The sequence below is a fragment of the Oncorhynchus kisutch genome, linkage group LG12, assembly GCF_002021735.2.
Source record: "Oncorhynchus kisutch isolate 150728-3 linkage group LG12, Okis_V2, whole genome shotgun sequence".
Classification (NCBI taxonomy): Eukaryota; Metazoa; Chordata; class Actinopteri; order Salmoniformes; family Salmonidae; genus Oncorhynchus; species Oncorhynchus kisutch.
Window position 1 is genome coordinate 36266591 of NC_034185.2, and position 21291 is coordinate 36287881.

A 21291-nucleotide genomic window follows, 5' to 3' on the forward strand; every position below is an offset into this window, starting at 1 on the left:
GGTTAAAAGTTGGGTGAAAAAAAGACAACGACTCCCAAATCAGTGGCGACGTGTCATTCAGGGCAGAGCCCCACCTGTTTCGAGCCCCAACTTTTTAAGCCAAAAAATATAGAAATAGATAATTTTTTTAAAAATTGGGGGGGGGGGGGTGCTTTGACGGCGCGCAAGCGAGATGTACGGGATTCCTTCTGCAATGCGACCTGTACCTAGCTCGCTACACCAAGGCTGTCTCTGGGAGAGACAGGGTTGCCACCGTCATCTCAACACAGATCGGACGGGCCCTGGGCTGGGGTGGACTGGGGTGAAATCTGACAACGCGGTTGGATTAACAAGAAGTTAAGCTTTTAAAAATGTAAGACACTTGTATTTTCATGAATGTTTAATATTACGATTTTTGTATTTTGAATTTCGCGCTCTGCTATTTCACCAGATGTTGTCGTGATGGGGCCCAAAGAGATTATTAACCAATGATGGCCCGGGACCAGAGTAGAGCGAGGGCAGTCGATTATGTGGAGACAGATTCTTTCCTGGTGATTCCCAGAGAGACACTGGATGACAGGAACAGTTCTCTCACAGACACGGGCAAGGAGCTGTCCAATGAGAGCATTGGCATCGAGGGGTGAATCGAGTGGAACAGTTTCCAGGCCCAACTGAATAAAAACATCTTTGTCCAGGAAACTCTCGTCGGTGCCCGAGTCGATGAGGGCAGGCAGTGGAAAAGCCTGGCTTTGCCACACAAGGGTGTCGTCTAGCAAGGGTCTGGGGGAGATGGGCCAGCGATTTGGCTCAACAGTATATCCCCCACAACTGCTGATCCACCTCCCTTAGCTGGCCACAGGGAACAAGTGGAGACGAAGTGATCAACCTGGCCACAGTATAGGCAGCTCCTAGTGCCGATTCGCCACTGCCACTCCTCAGGTGAGAGAGGGGCCCGGCTGAGCTGCATGGGTTCAGGTTCTGGAAGAGACTTAGGAAGGGAGGCAGTTAATCATCCGGCGCCGACAGAGATGGCCGCCTCGCTTCACGTTCCTAGGAAACTATGTATTTTTTTTGTGTTATTTCTTACATTGTTACCCCAGGAAATATTAGGTTTTGTTACATGCAGTTGGGAGGAACTATTGGATATAAGAGCAATGTCAACTCACCAACATTATGACCAGGAATACGACTTTCCCGAAGCGGATCCTCTGTTTGGCCCACCACCCAGAACAATGGATCGGATTGCAGCCGGCGACCCAAAACAACGGCGCCGCAGAAGGGGCAGACAGAGAGGTCTTCTGGTCAGGCTCCGTAGACGGGCACATCGCGCACCGCTTCCGAGCATACTACTCGCGAATGTCCAGTCTCTTGACTACAAGATAGATGAAATCTGAGCAAGGGTTGCCTTCCAAAGAGACATCAGAGACTAACGTTCTTTGTTTCACAGAAACATGGCTCACTCGAGATACGCTATCGGAGTAGGTACAGCCACCTGGTTTCTTCACGCATCGCGCCGACAGAAACAAGCATCTCTCTGGTAAGAAGAAGGGCAGGGGTGTATGCCTTATGATTAACAAGACATGGTGTGATCATAACAACATACAGGAACTCAAGTCCTTTTGTTCACCTGACTTAGAATTCCTCACAATGAAATGCCAACCGCATTATCTACCAAGAGAATTCTCTCCGATCATAATCACAGTCGTGTGTATTCCCCCACAAGCAGACACATCGACGGCCCTGAACGAACTTCATTTGACTCTAAGTAAATTGGAAAGCACATATCCTGAGGCTGCATTTATTGTAGCTGGGGATTTTAACAAGGCTAATCTGAAAACAAGGCTCCCTAAATTTTATCAGCATATCGATTGAGCAACCCGGGCTGGCAAAACCCTAGATCATTGTTATTCTAACTTCCGCGACGCATATAAGGCCCTCCCCCGCCTTCCTTTCAGAAAAGCTGACCACAACATTTTGTTGCTCCCAGCCTATAAACAGAAACTAAAACAGGAAGCACCCGTGCTCAGGTCTGTTCAACGCTGGTCCGACCAATTGGATTCCATGCTTCAAGATTGCTTCGAACACGAGGACTGGGATATGTTCCATATGGTGTCGAACAACAACATTGATGAATACGCTGATTCGGTGAGCGAGTTTATTAGCAAGTGCATCGGTGATGTTGTACCCACAGCGTCTATTAAAACCAGAAATCATGGATTGATGGCAGCATACTGAAAGCGCGAACCACTGCTTTTAATCAGGGCAAGGTGACCGGAAACATGACCGAATACAAACAGTGTAGCTATTCCCTCCGCAAGGCAATCAAACAAGCTAAGCATCAGTATAGACAAAGTAGAGTCACAATTCAACGGCTCAGACATGAGAGGTATGTGGCAGGGCCTACAGTCAATCACGGACTACAAAAGAAAAAACAGCCTTGGGGGGCCTTGGCTGTTGAGGGTTTGGTGGAGAGGATCTGAGTTTGCTGGGTTCATACCTTGGACAGATCGTACTGTCACGTGGATCGGAACAGGTGAACCCAAGAGCAGACTCAGACAAGGAGACTGGGATGAGGTAACCAAGATATTTATTGAAACACAGGTGGAAGATGGGGTGCAGGCCAGGGGAAGCTTGGGCGGGTTGCAGGAAGCCAGTTGTGGAGGCTGAGCATGGAGCGAGGGGGGTTGGGACTTGGTAAGCAGGTCCGGAAAGGAATCCAAGGACACAGTGGAGCAGGGGGTCCAGGACAGAGTAGCAGGACTGATAAGACTTGGAACTGGAGACAGTGGCCAAAGTTAGAGTGGAAAGTCAGAACTGTAACGGAGAGGAAAACAGCATCATGCAAGGGAAAACAGGCATAGCACAAAAACAGGCTCAAAGCAGGAACAAACGGCTAAAAAACGCAGGCTGACTGAGCAGAGGTTACGACCTGGTAGCATGGAAGTGGCAGGGCTGCAGCTCATGGGGATCTGCTTTGCCTCCAGCACACCTGTCTCCGCCCACACAATCACACACACACACACACAGAGGAAGAGGGAGAGAGCACTGGGAGAGTGGCGGTAGGTTAGGGCGACACAGGATGAGAAGTAGAGGGCGTGGCAGGAGAAAATGTAATGAATTCTCCTGCTCCAACCCAGGTAGGATGCAAGATCTCCCCTCCTTTTCTGTCAACTCAACCAGTGTGTTTTCCCATGAAATTCCCTGAATATCCTAGCCCCTCACTCACGTTAGCTCTGATAGATTCCGGAGATGCCGGGAATCTTTTAGACAGTGCCTTGCCACTGCATTACGCATTTCTTTGGTTCCCCTACAGTCACCCTCTGACACTGCCCTCCCGAGAGGACACGTCTATCCCGTCTCCTATGCGGCGACCGAGGCCATTGAGATCTAGGTACAGGAGAGCCTCCAGCAGGGTTTTATCCGCCCCTCTACGTCACCAGCCTCCTCAAGCTTATTTTTTTGTGAAAAAGAAAGATGGAGGACTGCGTCCCTGCATTGATTATCGAACTCTGAATAAAGCAACCGTTAAGATCAGCTATCATTTACTCCTCATCCCAACCATCATCGAATAAATGCACGGGGCGCAGAACTTCACGAAACTGGACTTGAAGTGCTTACAATCTGGTGCACATTCATGAATGCAACGAATGGAAATGGCCTTTTCACTGACCACGGGCCATTATGAGTGTCTCGTAATGCCGTTTGGCCTGTCTAATGCTCCTTTAGCCTTCCAGGCCTTTATTAACAAAGTGTTTCGGGGCATGCTGGGATGGGGCATGGTGGTTTATATTGATGACATTTTGGTCTATTCTGCTGACCGCACCCAGCATGTCTCATTAGTCAGGTCTGTGCTGGGATGACTGTTGGAGCATGATCTATATGTTAAACAAGAGAAGTGTTTGTTTTTCCAGCGGCCTGTGTCCTTTTTGTTCTACCTCATATGCACGGAGGGAGTGGAGATGGAGGAGCAACGTGTCAACGCAGTCAGGTCATGGCCCATCCCCAACTCCGTGAAAATAGTCCAGTGATTCCTAGGGTTCGCTAACTATTTCCGGAGGTTAATCCGGGGCTTCAGCATGGTGGTCGTGCCTCTTACCTCCCTGCTGAGAGGAGGTCCCCAGCAGCTTAGTTGGATGGAGGAGCCGGAGAGGGCATTCGAGACACTGAAAGCACACTTCACCACTGCACCTTTTACTCCAAGCACCTGAGCCCCGCCCAGAGGAACTACGACGTAGGGGACTGGAACTATTGGGGGTCAAAGAGGCTCTGAAGGCACTGGCTGGTCCAACCACCCTTTACTGGTGTGGACGGACCACCGTAACCTGGCGTACATCAGGGCAGCGATGAGGCTAAACCCGAGGCAGGCCAGGTGAGCTCTATTCTTGCCAGGTTACACTCGCCTGCCTGATGGAGAAGTACTGGTGACCCATCTTGGCTAGTGATGTCCGGGTTAACATCTCTTCCTGCTCCGTCTGTGCTCAGTCAAAGACACCCAGACACCTCCCCTATGGAAAGATCCTTCCCCTGCCAGTTCCACAATGACCCGGGTCTCACTTCGGTGGACTTTGTCACTGACCTTCCCCCCTCTCAGGGGAACACCACAGCTCTCGTCGTTGTGGACCGGTTTTCCAAAGCTTGTCACCTCCTTCCTCTGCCTGGGCTCCCGTCAGCCATACAAACTGCATCTTTTTATGCATGTCTTCCAGCACTACGAGATCCCAGAGGACATTGTGTTAGATCGTGGCCCTCATGTGTATGGAAAGCATTCATGGAACGCCTGGGGGTAACAGTCAGCCTCACCTCCGGATACTGTCCTCAAGCTAATGGGCAGGTGGAGAGGGTCAATCAGGAAGTGGGCAGGTTCCTGAGGTGTTACTGTCAAGACCGGCCGGGGGAGTAGTCTGATTTTCTACCTTGGGCTGAGTACGCGCAGAATTCCCTCCACCACTCCTCCACTAACCTCACTCATTTCCAGTGAGTGTTGGGGTATCAGCCGGCCCAGGCAACTTGGCATCCGAGCCAGAATGAGGCCCCTGTGGTAGACGAGTGTTTTCGTCGCGGTGAGGAGACCTGGAACGTTGCGCACACTCGTCTCCAGCGGGCCGTGCATCAGAACAAGGAACAGGCCGACCGCCACTGCAGTGAGACACCTGTCTTCTCTCCAGGGGACCGGGTCTGGCTCTCCACCCGGAAAGCCAGTGGTAGGGCGTCTCCAGTACCTCATCGAGTTGGAACGAGGAGGAGCAGTGCTGGGTTCCTGCGGTGGACATCCTAGACGCTTTGCTGACTAGGGATTTTCACCGTCGGCGCCCTGACTGTCCCCGAGGCCGGCTTCCATGTGATTGTGCACTTGTTTTACAGGTCTCGTCCCATGTACTATTTTGAGATCTCAAAAGGTTTTATGGCTGCACCATCGAGAGCACTGGTTGCATCACTGCCAACCGCAAGGCTCTACTACCTGCCATCTAGGACCTCTATATCAGGCGGTGTCAGAGGAAGGCCCTAAAAAGGGTCAAAGACTACAGCCACCGTAGTCATAGACTCTCTGCTAAAGCACAGCAAGCGGTATCGGCGCGCCAAGTCTAGGTCCAAGAGGCTTCTAAACAGCTTCTACCCACAAACTATAAGACTCCTGAACATGGCTACCCAGACTATTTGTATTGACCCCTCCCTCTACGCTGTTGCTACTCTCTGTTATTATCTAATTTAATAACTCTACCAACATGTACATATACCTCAATTACCTCGACACCGGTGCCCCCGCACATTGACTTTGTACCGGTACCCCCTGTATATACCCAGCTATTGTTATTTTACTGCTGCTCTTTAACTATTTGTCATTCTTATCTCTTACTTTTTTTTAAGGTATTTTCTTAAAACTGCATAATTGGTTAGGGGCTTGTAAGTAAGCATTTCACTGTAAGGTGTTGTATTCGGCGCATGTGACAAATAAAATTTGATTTAAAGGACACCAATAAGAAGAAGATACTTGCTTAGGCCAAGAAACACGAGCAATGGACATTAGACCAGTGGAAATAAAATTTTAGATTTGTGAGATGCAAAGCAGATGAACGGATGATTTACGCATGCGTGGTTACCACCGTGAAATATGGAGGAGGTGTGATGGTGTGGGGGTGCTTTGCTGGTGACACAGTCTGTGATTTTTTCAAAATTCAAGCACTATTAACCAGCATGGTTACCACATCATTCTGCAGCAATACGCCATCCCATCTGGTTTGAGTGCCCTTCCGAGGGGGAAGGCCTGGGACAAAGTACACGGAGAGATGGGACCAGTGTCATTGTGAATCCGGCAACGGGTGGAGTTTGCCATAGGGGAGGTGTCCAGGTGTCTTGCTCTGTGGGCAGGTGGAGCAGGAAGAGACGTAAATCCGGACTTCCCGGGTCAAGGTGGGCCACCAGTTCTTGGCGGAATTACAGTTGATAGTAAGGGCTATATCCATGTGCCCGGACACAGGTGCTGTGTGTGCCCAGGCGAGGTGCCGGTCCCACACATCAGAATGCACGTAGATATGCCCCTCGGGACAGTGGGCAGGTGAGGGCTTCTGTCGAAGGGCTCGACAGATGTCCACTTGCACTTTCCACACGTCAGGAGCCACAATGCAGTGTACTTCAAGTTTCTGTGGTCTGTCCAGACAAGGAATTTGTTGTTTAGCACCCTCCAGCCATTGCCACCATGTTTTCAGTGTCCGTTTTGCTTCTCCAAAATTGACCTGACATGAGAGACATATTGCTCGCGTGTAGTGGAGTACACCAAGATGTCGTCTATGTACACCACTACACAGCGACCAAACATGTCTCTAAACACCTCGTTAATGAATGATTGAAACACAGAGGGTGCATTTGTCAGGCCGTAGGGCATTACCCTTTATTCATAATGCCTGGTGCTAGTGCTGAAGGCCATCTTCCATTCATCCCCCTCTCTGAAGCGCACCAGGTTGTAGGCACTGCGTAAATACAATTTAGTAAAGTACTTAGCATCGTGCCTCTGTTTGATCACTGTGGGTATGAGAGGGAGGGGATAACTGAATTTAACAGTAGCCTACAGGGGCGGAGAGGTGGACGAAAAAGAAGCTGTAGGCGGCCGGAGAGGTGGACGGACGGATGAATCCTTGGGCCAGCACCTTCTGGACATAGGCCTCCATGGCTTCAGTCTCTGCATTCGAGAGAGGGTAGATGGGCCACCGCTAGAGTGTAGAACCAGACAGTAGGTTGATAGTTCAGTCCCATGGGTGATGGGGGGGCAGGCACGTGGCACGAGTCTTCAAAAAGGCCTTCTGTAGGTCCCAGTAAGCCTCCGGTCGCGGTAAGCCTAGGGACGTGAGTGGCCTGATCCAGATTTTCCACGGAGGTGGCAAAGATTGACATAGAGAGATCTTTCTTACTGACACTCCTGCAACCAACCCAACAACCTCCTCTCTGTCCATGATATACTAGGGTTATGCAACTGTAGCCAGGGAAAACCTAAAACTACAGGGTGTGCAGGAGAGTCTAAGATGAGGAAAGTGATGCGTTCATGGTAGTTGGGAGTAACTGTGAGGGAAATAGGAATCGTGGTCTGGCACACCAGTCCTGTTCCTAGGGGACGGTTGTCTAGGGCAAGGACTGGGATAGGAGGTTATAAAGGGACTAGAGGAATACGTAATTATAAGGCCACTGACCGGTCTAGGAAATTGCCTGCAGCACCTGAGTCCACTAGGGCAGGACTCAGTGAGGGGCCAGGATAGTCAGGGAAAGTGACAGGGAGGAGGACGGGCTGGGTGGACAGAGAGGAGCAAGGCACGTCCATTCCTACTTGGGAAGGTGCAGGAGCGCTCCTCGGCCTGTTGCTTCCTCGCCCGGTTCTCCTTCTTGAAAGGTGTTCCAGGGGTGGTCCTACTCCCCGCAGTAGGAGCAGAGACCCTGTTGATGTCCCTCAGGGGTAAGGTGTGTGGTGCCCACCTCCATAGGCTCAGTCTCGCTGGAGGTTCCTGGGGGAGACCCGAACCCCCGGGATGGGCGACAATGGGCACATAGGAGAGTATCCAGGCGGATGGCCATTGCGATGAGCTGGTCCAGCGTGAGGTCCTCATTGCGACAGGCCAGTTTGGTCTGGATGTCCGCCTGTAGCCCGCTGCGGAAAAGCGTCAACAGGGTCTGGTCGTTCCAGCCAGTGGACGCAGCCACCGTCCAGAAATTCAGAGCCTACTCTGACGCTGTCCTGGACTCCTGGCGTAGATGGAAGAGACGCTCACCTCCCTCTTGGCCCTCTGTAGGGTGGTCGAAGATGGCACGGAAGAGTTGGCTGAAGCACTGATAGGACAACACTTCTGGTACATCCCTCTCCCAGATGGCGTGCCCCCACTCCAGAGGCCGGCCTGTCAGCACTGAGATCACTAAGGCCACCTTGTCCCTCTCGGAGGCGGTCCTGATATGACGGGCCAGGTGGAGGTAACACTGCAGGAGAAACCCCCTACAATGAAACCCCCTTCAAACCGCTCTGGGAGGGGCAGGTGGACGTTGCTGATCGGACCGAGTGATGCAGATGGTGGTAGGATGGCTGGAACGACCACGGGGAGCTGGGAAGGTGGTGGTGTAGCCTGCAGTTGGCATACGGCCCGGAGGACTTCATTCATGGTAGTCCCTAGGAGCTCCAGGCATGAGTCGTGGTGGTGGAGCTTCACTCCTACAGCAGAGAGGTCGGATGTCCTGCTGCTTCCTGTTTTCTTGGGTCGGTCATTCTTTCACTGGTGTAGAGAAGAGTAGGCAGGAGGCAGTCGCAGGTTTAGAACTACTGAGTTTATTAAAGCACCATAGATCAAAGCGGGACGAAACCCAAACGCTGTTGTGCTCAAAATATGTCTTCATAGACAAAAAGGCACAGGGCGAACCCAAAGTGCCAAATATGGAGTACTCGGGAAATAGTAGAAGAGATTCCTCTCAGGAAAACAAGTAACATTAGCAATGACAGACAGAGGGAGTATATATACAGTGATTGAGTCGGGATTGGAACCAGGTGTGTGTTATGATGACGAGACACGTCCGGGGTTGATGAGTGATGGGCGTTTGCCAGCAGTAGGTTCCGCAGCAGCTAGAAGGCCGGCGACGCCGAACGCCTGAGATGGACAGGAGGGGGAGCCAAAGCGAAGGGGAGTGTGACAGGTTTTGGATGAGTTGGACCGCAGAGTGAAGGAAAAGCAGCCAACAGGTACTCAGCATGTGTGAGAACACCTTCAAGACTGTTGGAAAAGCATTCCAGGTGAAGCTGCTTGAGAGAATGCCAAGAGTGCAAACATGTGACTACTTTGAAGAATCACAAATATAAATTACATTTAGATTTGTTTAACAATTTTTTGGTTACTACCTGATTCCATATGTATTATTTCCTAGTTTTGATGTCTTCACTATTATTGCACTATGTCGGAAATAGTACAAAATAAAGAAAAACCCTTGAATGGGTAGATGTGACTGGTACTGAATATAAAACAATATATATATTTAAGTATGCAACATAACAATACCTTTCAGTCTCAACTGTCAGTCTTGAGGACAGACGTTATCAATTGGTTACTTATTATATCAAATATATGACTTATAGCCCACACCTGTTGAAGTAGGCTCATGTCAGGGGGTGAACTGAGAACGGATATTGATAAATGTTTGCCCATGTAGGTTGGACATGAAATCCTTGCCCTTAAAGATATACAATGACCTTGAGCATTCTCTTCATTGGCAACTATTTTAGGTGGAGGGTCTATATTAAAGAAAATGATTAGCTAATAACTTCCTTTTAGTATGTCATAAATACGAGGATTCCAGCATTTGCTGTGTCTGTTACTCAATTGAAATGAAATTGTATTGTAATTCTTTGAAATTGTAAATGATCTGTTAAAGGGTTGAGAGAGAAAGAGAGAGAGAAAGAGAGAAAGAGAGAAAGAGAGAGAGAGAGAGAGAGAGAGAGAGAGAGAGAGAGGTTATGAAGCACTGTCCAGCACATAAATCCCATCCTATAGACTTTATGGTCTTCAAGATGTCTGGCCCACATTCAGTGACTCTTCAGAGAAACATCAATCAAATATGTCTTTCTTAGCCAGACCCAGACAACAACTGTCTTATGTTACTGTACAGCAAGTCCCTGTACTTCTGGCTTCAGAGCAATAACCCTCAAATAAATACCCTGGCACGTACAACAATCTGAAACAAAAACAGCCACCTTTTTAAGAGCCTAATAAAGTAGTTTAGTGATAATCACACAGCCTGTCTGGTTGATTGAGGTATTTTGAGCTGCGGCAAAATGCCAGTGAGCTGTTTTGAATGCCAGTGTCAACTCTTTGATAATATGAAATTATCCTTGAGCGAGAGGATGTTAAGCCAGAGCTCTGCCAACTCACTGGAAAATAACTAACTGCAACAGCACTGGTGATGGCTGGAGCGAGGGATGAAGGGATGGTGGAGGGAGGGAGGTGTTGCGAAAGAGTCCAGGAGGAGGCTGCAGTGGGTTATGAGACAGTGAGCCCGTTTCTCTCCTCTGGGCATTCACTTTCCTCTTCTCCTCTCCCCTCTGTTATTTTCCTCTCCTCTGTTCTCTCCCAGCAATAAGGGATCATAGGTTTCACCTGGATTCACCTGGTCAGTCTATGTCATGGAAAGAGCTGGTGTTCCTAATGTTTTGTACACACAGTGTACAATCTAGTTCAACAGCACAACTTTCTAAGAACATTTTTACTTTCATCCCCATTGTCACAGTCCGACCCAAACTATCGTTCTAACGGTTATTAGCAAGCTGGACAGTCGAGAAACTGTATGATTGTAGGCCCATTACCATTTCAACACAGTTTCAATTTGGTTTGGATGGAAAACATCTGTCTGACTGGAACGGCCTCACAGCAAGAAACCCCAGCTTCGATGTAAAGCAACTCTCCTCTTGAACCCTGGAAACCGTCATCCATTACGACTTCTATAAAATCTGACAGAATGGATGTTTGTCTGGCAACTGTCAAAGGGATCGAGCACAGTTCTCTTTGAGCAGAGTCCACATATGACACAGTGCCAGCTCAGTTCTAATATGGATGTTAATCTACTGTGTGTGTTTGTGTGTGTGTCCCTGAAAACAGTAAACAAAGCTATCACACCACGATAACATGATAAACTAGTGGTACACCCAACAATGACAGGCCATTGTGATTAGAACATGGTCTGATATCATCCCAGGTTGTCAAACAGATTGAGAAAGAAGTGTTTTGCTCACAGCATTGACATAATGGTGCCAGAAGAGGTTGTGTCAAACAGGGGGTATGTTTTGCCGCTTAATAGTGGTTGCTCAACATTTGTACAAAAACACAAATGATGTGCTCTCGCTCTAAAGTTGTTGAAGCATGGCAACTATTCAAACAGGGTAAACACACACACCAACACAAACACATGCGGACACACAAATGCGCGCATGTAAGGGATAGAGAGAGAGAGAGTGTAACGATCGTCTGTTGAAGAAGGTGTTGACCAAAGTGCAGCGTAGTAGGTGTTTGTACTTTTATTTTCAACTGAACACTCAATAACAAAAATAACAAAGAGAATGAATGAAAACCAGAACAGTCCTGTCAGGTGCAGAAACACAAAACAGAAAATAACTACCCACAAAAACCCGGAGGGAAAAGCTACCTAAGTGTGGTTCCCAATCAGAGACAACGATAGACAGCTGTCCATGATTGAGAACCATACCCTGCCAAAAACAAAGAAATACAAAAACATAGAAAAAGGAACATAGAATGCCCACCCAAATCACACCCTGACCAAACCAAAATAGAGACGTAAAAAGCTCTAAGGTCAGGGCGTGACAGCGAGAGCACCTGTGCCTTTACCAAGCCTGGGTTGCAGCTACAATTAGTGGAGCAATCATGTCTCTCTCTTAAAAAGTGTATCTTCACAACATGAACAGAAGGGAAGATACTCAAGTTGGTCATATGAGAACTTACAAACTCGCTTAAAAGAATGTTCAAGGACAAGGGCATCTGAGGACCCAGTACTCCTGAGCACAATTAATTACCATACAAAGAAAAAATAAATGGTCTTTGATGTTTTTTTTAAACATTATTTTCTCTGCTTTAAAGTGGCAATCTGGGATTGATACATCCATCATTTTTAAAAAACATTTTAAGTCATACTATATAGCCATTGATTCTTGAAGAATACAACTCAAAAATGCCTTATGAGCTTAGTTAGTTCAACTGTCTTACTCCATCACAAGCCAAACTATAAGTTTGTTTTGCATACTTTTCTGTAAACAATGTAATTGTATTGCTTCCAAGCTTGCTTAAAACTAAAAAAATATTTTAGATCTCGTGGATGTCAGTCCTTGCATCCAATGGTCTGTCTATGAATTTGAGTGGTAACATTTCTTCAGCTCCATCCCTCAGTTGTAGAAATGCCTGGAAAAGCCCATGAAGAGTAATTTCGACTCCAACATTCTAACAGTCTAATAAATATATTTAATATATGCTATTGGACAAATACTCATTTGGTTACATTTAAGAAGGTCTTGGGTATCATTAGAATACAAAAAAGGTTATTATTTCAAATAACACAATAGCTTTTTCATGACTTTATTTCATTGTAGCCTATCTGTTGCTACGTGTTAATGTGTGGAGTGCATGGAACAGTAGTTATTCTTGGAAACGTGATATTTTGAAAGAGAGCTCATCTCTTACACTTTGAGTTATTTGGCAAAGGTAAGTGTTTTGGAAACCTCAATCTGCTCTTTCTAATACTATATAGAAATCTAAATGCATTACCTTCACGTGACCCTGTAGACTTTTTTTCACCTCCAGGAAAAGAATGACGTTCTCCTTAAAACTGCTTAGAACACAAATTCTGTCTGTGATATTTGACATTCTAACAGAATACGTGTGTTCAATAGACTTAAGAAAGAAATTAAGAAATTAAGAAAAGTCAAGGATGGATGGGGTCCTGACTTTCAAAATGACAGAGGTATTTCAATTTGAAATGCATTTTGAGTCAAAATGACTCGCTCAGACTTTCTAGTGCTAACAAAATGTGGTTGGGTGCCCACTTTGTTGTTCTTTGTATCCCAGGTTGCCCCCAATAAAAAGCTAGTAGAAGAATCTTTATTTCAGCATACCAAGTACGGTATATGAGGACTACTCCCTATCCCTAAGTAGAAGCATCTTTAATAATTCTCTCAACTTATAAGCCTTTGCAACATTTTCTCAGCATACACTGTTATAGCCTTCCATTGGCTTAACCTAAATTCAAAAGGCATGTTGGGATTTCCAAAAATATGCTTATGCCCGTCCCACGAAGTCGATGATGTCATTGCTCCCAAATGAGGTTATTGTGGGGGTTCTGTTTATGTCATTGCATGTGACTGTACAGGCCAATGTGAGACACACATGGTTTGCCACTTGAGGGGCAGGAGAATTCTCCACCAGAGAGGGGTGCACGTTCTGCAAGCTGGTGTCATTGCAAACACTGTTCGGTTCTCCTCTCTGTGATTGTGTTCTGGAGGTATGTGACACCCAAGTGGCAGGTGGAACGCCAGGAGGGTTGGTTGCCAGGATCTCCAGATTTCACACCTCTTGAGGAGGGTCTTGGTCCTTGAAGCACTTCTTAGTCTTTGGTCCTTGGTCCTTGGTCCTTGGTCCTTGAGGGTCTTGGTCCTTGAAGTGCTTCTTAGTTTTTGGTCCTTGGTCCTCGAAGGTCTTTGTCCTTGAAACACTTTTTTTGTCCCCCAGCAGATCTATATGCTGGGTTTAACGCTTTCTGATCCCCATCCTGTTCTTTATTCCACTACGTTTGCTGGTTTCTCTCTTCCAGGAAGGTGCAGACTCAGCTCTACTGTAATGGACGGATACAGTGCCTTCGAAAAGTATTTAGACCCCTTGACTTTTTCCACACAAAAAATCTGCCTTATTTTAAAATTTATAAAATCAATGTTTTTTTATTAAGCTATTTTCTCCTGAAGCATATGGTCTATTCACTAGAAACTCGTGCACAATATAAACACAGATAGGGGCGGAAGGTTGCTGGTTCAAGTCCTGTACCGGGCGACACAAAAATGGGAATGGATCTGAACTGGGAGCTGGAAGGCTGCTGGTCTCAGATTCTATGTACCATCTCCTGCCACTGTGCGCTTGAGCAAGGCAGTTAATCCTCCACAATCCAATTGCGCTGCACTGTGCCTCTCAACGTGTGTGTGTGTGTGTATATATGTAGTACCAGTCAAAAGTTTGGACACACCTACACATTCAAGGGTTTTTCTTTATTTTTACTATTTCTGAAATGCAAATTAAATGAATTACTTAAAATCATACAATGTGATTTTCTGGATTTTTGTTTTAGATTCTGTCTCTCACAGTTGAAGTGTACCTATGATAAAAAATTACAGACCTCTACATGCTTTGTAAGTAGGAAAACCTGCAAAATCGGCAGTGTATCAAATACTTGTTCTCCCCACTGTATATATATATATATATATATATATATATATATATATATATCCTCTACTGGATTGGTGGGTCCCCCGCTGGACGGTTGAGCTAATGTAGGCTAATGTGGTTAGCATGAGGTTGTACGTAACAAGAACATTTCCCATGACATAGACATATCTGATATTGGCAGGAAGCTTAAATTCTTGTTAATCTAAATGCACTGTCCAATTCACAGTAGCTATTACAGTGAAATAATACCATGCTATTGTTTGAGGAGAGTGCACAGTTATGAACTTGAAAGTGTATTAATAAACCAATTAGGCACATTTGGACAGTCTTGACACAACATTTTGAACAGAATTGCAATGGTTCATTGGATCAGCCTAAAACTTTGCAAACACACTGCTTCCATCTAGTGGCTAAAATCTAAATTGTGCCTTGTCTGGAATAATACATGGCCTTTCTCTTGCATTTCAAAGATGGTGGTACATTTTTTTATCTTTTACCAGATCTAATGTGTTATATTCTCCGACATTCATTTCACATTTCCACAAACTTCAAAGTGTTTCCTTTCAAATGGTATCAAGAATATGCATATCCTTGCTTCAGGTCCTAAGCTACATGCCTGGGCCTGCAGCACACAAAGATCATTGTTTGTCAGACGAATCATTGGGTCGAATCTACAGAACAGTAATAAACAAGAGAGCACATATGGTTAATGTTCTGGGGGGGGGATAAATATATATATATATATATATATATATATATATATATATATATATATATATATATATAAAATAATTATATATTGATGAACACCCGGAGGATCACTGGTAAGCCACATTTGCCGCTGGATCCATCCCAGTTGGTATTCTGTGTCCACTCGTGGTATCTCTCTTCGGTTGCACATCCTTAGAATAGCAGAACAGCATAACGGTCCGGACGGCCCTTGCTGTGCCTGGTGAGAAGTTTGTCAAATTCTGTTGTCAAAAGAGGAATGGAAATGGCAGGGTGAACCGACGACCTGACGAACCCGCCACATATGTTGACTCTGCCTGTCGGAGGTGGAGTTCCAGAGCTCACAGGTGTGCCTGACTCTCCGTCAATACCGCCTGGCTCTGGACCAATGCATCAGCTGTCGCCCGTATCTCTGCCCTCAGAGAATGTTTCTCTTTCTGCTGGTCTGCCTTCATTGACTCCATCTCGGTCTTCAAAGTTTGAATCTGATCTATGTGCACTTTCATCAGGTGAGCAGAATGGTATCGCCCTGAGCCCTCATCGATTACAGTGGCCTACGATAGAAATGATAGAACAATTAAGAATTAAACGTGACTCCAACACACAAATGCTGCGTACAGAAACACATTTTAAGAATCTAGCAAAACAAACCACTTTCTTGGGAACCATGCGTTTTTTTCAGTGCGGCCCAATGTCCAGCCCTTTGTCCACTTCACAGATGGTTGTCGGCATGGTTGTATGCTCTGTGAAAACACATTCACGTTTTCAGTACCCAATTATCGATTTTATTGCACAGTATATCAATTTTTTTTTAAAGAAAATGCACTGAAACCAAAATACCTTTAGTTTTGGTGATCCTCTCAACTCCGGCTCATTTTCAAGTCCTCTGGTGATTACAGTCCTAATAACCCTGGAACGGGTAGTCGCCCTGATGCCCGGGTTTGCATTGCAAATGAGGGCATAAACAGGGTCAAGACATAATCAGAGGAAGTAGACCTTTATGTAGTAAAATAAAGGTTAAATAAGTAAATACCTACAACACCTACGGTAGGCCTACAGTATATACCCTTTTTTCCCCTCATCTCTTCATGTATGTCTCCTGATTTAAACCCAATTAAACTTCTTTGGCGTCAACTGAAAACATTCATCCGTAACAATTCTCCCCCTACCCTCCTTCTTGGCAAGAGTCTATTGTCCTGCTAATAGCCCATAATGGGGGATGGATGGCTTCTTTTGTATTCCAATGTATTGAATGAATGTATTAATTACAGTCGTTTACCATTCTCATTCTCGGACCGGAAACGTTTTTTTTTTTCAGAGTTCACAATCTCATTTTCAAGTCCTTGTTTAAAAAATAATGACATTTGGGAGAGGATTTCATGTTCAAATAACTGAAAGTAAACGGTTTTCTGCCCTCCGAATTCATATTCATTATATAAATAGGTCCATGTGCACCTTCATCAGAGTGTGCAAAGCTGTCATCAAGGCAAAGGGTGGTACTTTGAAGAATCTCAAATAAAAAATATATTTACATTTGTTTAATACTTTTTTGGTACATGATTCCATATGTGTTATTTCATAGTTTTGATGTCAAGGTTCAGTCTAAGGAAGTCGTCCAGGTCCTGAGGCAGCAAAGCATCCCCAAACCATCTCACTACCACCACTATGCTTGACTGTTGGTTTAAGGTTCTTACTGTGGAAACTGGTGGTGAAAACCAAACACGTTATTCCACAGTAAGAACCTCATACCAACGGTCAGGCATGGTGGTGGTAGTGAGATGGTTTGGGGATGCTTTGCTGCCTCAGGACCTGGACGACCTCCTTAATAGACTGAACCTGGAATTCTGCTCTCTATTAGAGAATTCGATAGGACAATGTCAGGTCATCCGTCTCTGAGATGAAGTTGAAGTGCAGCTGGGTCATGCAGCAAGACAATGATCCAAAACACACAATGCAGGAGTGGCTTCTGGACAAGTGTCTGAATGCCCTTGAGTGGCCCAGCCAGAGCCTGATCTTGAACCCGATCGAACATCTCTGGAGAGACCTGAAAATAGTTGTGTAATTTAAACATTTATATCATTTAAACATTTAAGGTTGGAAAAAGTATGTGAAACCCTAGGCTAATGACTTCTCCAAAAGCTAATTGAAGTCGGGAGTCAGCTAACCTGGAGTCCAATCAATGAGATCAAATCAAATCAAATTTATTTATATAGCCCTTCGTACATCAGCTGATATCTCAAAGTGCTGTACAGAAACCCAGCCTAAAACCCCAAACAGCAAGCAATGCAGGTGTAGAAGCACGATGAGATTGATCTCTGCTGGGCAGGTACGTGAACTCTTGGAGAAGCAGAAAGTTTTGTATAAGGAAATGATACTTCAGCAGGGAATTTTTTTTTAAAGCTTCATAGAAATTATCATGGAGTCGACCAACAAACGGCTGGACGACCTGACTAAAGATGTACAAGACATTAAAACAAGCCTTCAGTTCACACAGAAGGATGTGGATCTATTGAAGACCACACAGGATACACTTTCCAGAAACTGTTCCTCTATGCAGAATGAAATCACCACAATCAGGGAGGGCCTCCAGAACATGTCTGGGAAGGCTGATTACCTGGATGGACAATCGAGAAGAAATACTCTTTGTAATAGAAGGTATCCAGGAGAGCCAAAGTGAGACATGGGCTGAATCAGAGGGCAAAGTTCGAAAGCTGTTTTCTGAGGAGCTGCAACTGGATCAACAGGTAGAGCTGGAACATGCTCACCGGTCTGAGAAACCAGGGGTCACTAAATGGTGGTGCCAGTGTTTCGGTTCGTTGTCATGCTGGAAGACCCAGCCACCACCCATCTTCAATGCTCTTACTGAGGGAAGGAGGTTGTTGGCCAAGATCTCGCGATACATCGCCCCATCCATCCTCCCCTCAATACGGTGCAGTCGTCCTGTCCCCTTTGCAGAAAAGCTTCCCCAAAGAATGATGTTTCCACCTCCATGCTTCACGGTTGGGATGGTGTTCTTGGGGTTGTACTCATCCTTCTTCTTCCTCCAAACACGGCGAGTGGAGTTTAGACCAAAAAGCTCTATTTTTGTCTCCTCAGACCACATGACCTTCTCCCATTCCTCCTCTGGATCATCCAGATGGTCATTGGCAACTTCAGCGGGCCTGGATATGTGCTGGCTTGAGCAGGGGGACCTTGCGTGCGCTGCAGGATTTTTATCCATGACGGCGTAGTGTGTTACTAATGGTTTTCTTTGAGACTGTGGTCCCAGCTCTCTTCAGGTCATTGACCAGGTCCTGCCGTGTAGTTCAGGGCTGATCCCTCACCTTCCTCATGATCATTGATGCCCCACGAGGTGAGATCTTGCATGGAGCCCCAGACCGAGGGTGATTGACCGTCATCTTGAACTTCTTCCATTTTCGAATAATTGCGCCAATAGTTGTTGCCTTCTCACCAAGCTGCTTGCCTATTGTCCTGTAGCCCATCCCAGCCTTGTGCAGGTCTACAATTTAACCCCTGATGTCCTTACACCGCTCTCTGGTCTTGGCCATTGTGGAGAGGTTGGAGTCTGTTTGTTTGAGTGTGTGGACAGGTGTCTTTTATACAGGTAACGAGTTCAAACAGGTGCAGTTAATACAGGTAATGAGTGGAGAACAGGAGGGCTTCTTAAAGAAAAACAAACAGGTCTGTGAGAGCCGAAATTCATACTGGTTGGTAGGTGATCAAATACTGATGTCATGCAATAAAATGCAAATTAATTTCTTAAAAATCATACAATATGATTTTCTGGATTTTTGTATTAGATTCCATCTCTCACAGTTGAAGTGTACCTATGATTGAAATTACAGACCTCTACATGCTTTGTAAGTAGGAAAACCTGCAAAACCGGCAGTGTATCAAATACTTGTTCTCCCCACTGTATAAATACTGTAAATCTACCAAAGAAAGGTCTGTTAATTACTCACTTGAATATATTTAGTTTAAAGAGCAAAATGCATGAAATATGCTGTCTAGTGCAGTCAAACAATATTAATCTATTGGCAATATCAGAGACACTTGGACTCTTTTTTGAGGAGGCTGAGATCTCTATACATGGATATAATTTGTTCAGGAGGAACAGAAATAGATATGGGGGTGGAGTTGCAGTTTACATCCAGAATCATATTCCAGCAAAACAACGTAAGGAATTAATGTTGAACGGATTAGAGGTGCTATGGGTACAGGTGCGTTTACCACATTTGAAACCTATACTAGTTGGATGCTGCTATACGCTACCTAGTGCTGATGTGAAATATCTTGATGTAATTTGCGAAATGTTGGATAAGGTATCTGATAATAATGAGGGAATATATTTTTGGGGGAGATATGAATATATGAATATTTTTTTGAACATCAACTGTCCAATGAGAATGAAATGTATTTCTGTTACCAATGTTTGTAACCTGACCCAAGTTGTGACATCACCAACCAGAATGTTCCCTAATAGGTCCAGCATCACATCATCAACTTGTGTCGATCACATTTTTACTAACATGGCTGAACATTGTTCTAAAGCTGTATCAGTAGCACTAGGTTACAGTGATCATAACATGGTTGCACTCACTAGGAACACTAAAATATCAAAGGCCGGCCCTAAAATAATCTACCGCAGGTCCTACAGCAGGTTCAATCAGGACTCATCTGTGAATGAGAATGTGCAATGTTTAGAAGTGTGTAGTAAGTATGATCCTGAAATGTCACTAAGTTTGTTTAAGGAATTATTTATGAGTATAGCTATTAAGCACACCCCTTTAAGAAAATGCACTGTGAGGTCAAACGGTGCCCCATGGATTGAAGAGGAGCTGAGAAATGTAATGATTCAACGTGCTGATGCCAAAAATGTAGCAGATAAATATGGCACTCTGTTTGATAAGCAAAGTTATTGTAAATGAAGAAATCTTGTGACTAAGCTAAACAAAGGAAAGAAGAAGGGATTCTATCAGCACAACATTGATGAAGTGATGGGATGGGTGATGGGGAAAAAGCTGTGGAGAACGTTGAACACTATTATGGGTAGGAATTCAAACATGTCCGCCTCTTTTGTTGAATCAGAGGGTATGTTTATGACAAAACCACATGACATCACAAACTACTTTAATGAATATTTTACAGGCAAAGTGGACTTGTTGAGGAATGCTATGATTCCAACTGATGGCTCCATGTCATATACCCTTATAAAAGATTGTATCATGAAGGAGAGGCAATGCTTGTTTGAATTTCATCAAGTAGAAAGGGAGGAAGTAAAGAGGATGCTGTTGTCTCTTTTGGATGACCAGTCGCCTGGTTCAGATAATCATGACGCCAAATTGTTTAGAGTTACAGCTAACCAAATATCTACACCAATCACTCATATTTTTAATAAGTGCTTAATGTATGGGGTGTGCTCAGAAGTCTGGAAAGAGTCAAAGGTTATTCCACTACCTAAGGATAAAAAATCTGCATTCACTGGTCCTAATAGTCATCCAATAAGCTTGCTGCCTGTGTTAAGTTAATTATTGGAAAAATGTGTATCTGTACAAATCCAGGATTATTTCTCATGTAATGGTCTGATAACAGGTTTCCAGCATGCATACAAAGAAGGGCATTCTATGAGTACGGCCTTAGCACAAATGACAGATTATTAGTTAAAGAGGATGAAAGGAAGTTAGTTGGTGCAGTGTTGCTAGATTTCAGTGCTGCTTTTGATGCAATTGATCATGAACTGTTACTAGGTAAACTCAAATGTTATGGTTTTTTAAGTCTGCAGCTCTATCCTGGATGGATCTATCCAGGAAAAGGCTAAAAGTGTTCTTTAATGGTAGCTTTTCAAACAGTAAAGACATTCACTGTAGTGTTCTTCAAGGAAGTTGCCTAGGTCCCCTTCTCTACCCTATCTTTACTAATGATTTACCTTCAGTAATGAACAAAGCAAGAGTGGTCATGTATGCTGATGACTCTACAATGTATAGCACAGCATCAGAATGTAATGAGCAAACAGATGTACTGAGCAGTGAACTAAGAATGGTGTCTGAGTGTGTTGATATGAAACAAATTGGTGTTGAACATTTCTAAAACTAAATGTATTGTATTTGGTTCAAGACATGTGCTTGCTGATTGA

At 45.1% G+C, this 21291-nt stretch overlaps 1 long non-coding RNA gene across 1 annotated transcript; it reads right to left on the reverse strand.

The window, feature by feature from the left end:
• Window positions 1-15188: 15188 nt before the first annotated feature.
• LOC109900307 (uncharacterized) lies at window positions 15189-16086 on the reverse strand. The gene is made up of 3 exons (XR_004211814.1): window positions 15999-16086; window positions 15810-15901; window positions 15189-15712 (listed from the first exon to the last, which is right to left on the reverse strand). It is a non-coding gene; the product is annotated as an uncharacterized LOC109900307 (long non-coding RNA).
• Window positions 16087-21291: the final 5205 nt, after the last annotated feature.